This window comes from Austrofundulus limnaeus, unplaced genomic scaffold (assembly GCF_001266775.1).
Source record: "Austrofundulus limnaeus strain Quisiro unplaced genomic scaffold, Austrofundulus_limnaeus-1.0 Scaffold2, whole genome shotgun sequence".
In the NCBI taxonomy this organism is placed as follows: Eukaryota; Metazoa; Chordata; class Actinopteri; order Cyprinodontiformes; family Rivulidae; genus Austrofundulus; species Austrofundulus limnaeus.
This window is the reverse complement of record NW_013952404.1, coordinates 2,302,739-2,304,897: the sequence shown is the minus strand read 5'-3', so window position 1 is coordinate 2,304,897 and position 2,159 is coordinate 2,302,739.

Below are 2,159 nucleotides of genomic sequence, written 5' to 3'. Positions count from 1 at the left end.
TGGTAAGACTTCTTGAAATATTTGATTTGACTCAATTTTTTCTTATTTCAAGAATCTTACCAAGGAAAAATGTCTTACTCCACTGGCGTATATTTTGACTTAATTTGAGTCAAATGTTTAGGCTAACAAGACAAATAATCTTACACATTCTGAAAACAAGATTATTATTCTTACACAATCAGTTCTTGTTTAGTAAATCAGTCTCAAAACAAGATCAAAAAGACTTTTTGGCTGGATATAAGATTTTAAAACTTGGTAAGATGGACAGTTTTTGCAATGTAGTAGATACATTTATTGTACATGTTGGTGTCAATTAACTTTTTTTTTACAAAGCAAGTTCTTAAACATATACTTAGGAACTCAGAAAACTGATAGCTCATGGAAAAAAAGGCTTGTGTTTTTTTTTTTTAATAGTTGGTTGCGCAAAGTTTAACAAAGCTCTACCTGCATTCACATGATAGGGAGGCTGGAGCTCCCGAACCCTCAACCCATTTAACAAAGTTTTTTTTTCACAGAAACAAAATTTGACTTGGATAAATGATTTTCTGAAAGAAAGCGAACATATCTCTTGATCACACCTGTTGCAGGTTTCTTCAGAAATGCCACTGAGACACAAATCAATCGTTTCAGAGACTTATTAACTTTTGTTCATTGTAAATATTTCTCTCACTGGATACGACACTCCTCCGCATGAATCACGGCTCACTGCTAAGATACAAGTTTGCGTAMCATCTTGAATGGAGGTAATTGTACCTGAGGGTCACCTGGGTGTCGTTCTCAAAGGGTGGAGGCGGAATTGGATTTGGCTGCTGTGGAAATGAAATAGAGAGAAAAAAAATTGGATTTCATTTAATTATTTATTCATGTCAGCYAAGCAATATAGAGCCACCTGGGGTGTCTGTATGTTTGTGTGTGAGTGGGGAGTTTCAGGTGATTATTACCTTTGAGAGTTTCACTCATTTGCATGGGGGAGAATTTATATGACCCCCTTGAAATGAAAATTATTCCCAAACATGTTGCTCTCTGCGGGGAGAGGAGACAGAAAGACAAAGACGAGGAAGAGTGACTGATAGCTGGAGAATGCACCTTTGGAGACTAGCAACAAATGTATGCTTAGGACTTTGTGAAGGAGAGGGGAGGTGGTCCTCAGGAGGATTAATGGTGGGTTSATGATTTTCAGATTCCTGCAGAACAAGCATTTAACAAAACTGGATGATTCCAGAGACAGAAGTGACTCATAGCTAGATTTGTTTTATTACGATCAAAAACGGGAAAAAAAGATGGTATTCCGCCCACTGAATCGAAATATCAAGAGGGAAAATTTACAGTACAAAAACCCTGCGGAGAGCTAAAAATAAACAAACSGTTTCAAACAGTCAGAGATCTACTGTATGAGGGAATAGGCCTGGCATGAAAACTGTTAACTGTTAACCTACTTGCACTCGAGCTGCAGAGCACTCTTTGTTGGCGAATTCTCAGGCTCTTAGCTCTGAAGCAGTGGAAGCCCAGATGAAACACAGTCCCATCACTTTTGATGTTCRCTCGAAGCATGCAAGGATAACTACTTAACACTGACAAGCAGCCTGTAGTCAAGGAAAAGCTTCTGTGTGCCGTAAGCTACTTATTTACCATCCCATTGCTTTTGGGAAAGATAAAGTGCTCCAAGAAGGGGCGAGAAGAGACTATGAAGCCATGACTGATGTTACAGGAGGAGCCTTTGTCTGTTTTCGGGGGTTATGTTTGCAAAGAAACTGGTATTGTCTTGTACAAAGCTCTAGGTTGTATTTGCAAATATCTTGATTCATTGTTCATGTTTTAAATTAAGCCTAAAGTAAGTCACATTTTCAAATTCGTTAAAATGATCTTGGTTGAAAATTTTTCCAGTTTTGTGTCAACCTTACCAAACGGMTTTGCTTAAGGCTTTGCTTAAATTACATTTTAATTGGAATTTTTAGATACTTTTCACTAAGACATATTTTAGTTGTTTAGCTGATTCTATGACAAATACTAGGATAACACAGTTACTGTCACAAAAAACAGTATTTTAGCTCCAGTAAAGTTCATCTTAAAGATCTTCTAGTGGAAAACCAGGCATGCAGAGGAAGGATGATGCATCTCAGGTCTTTGCTGGATTATTTTCCTGTTTCTTAGGCTTTCAG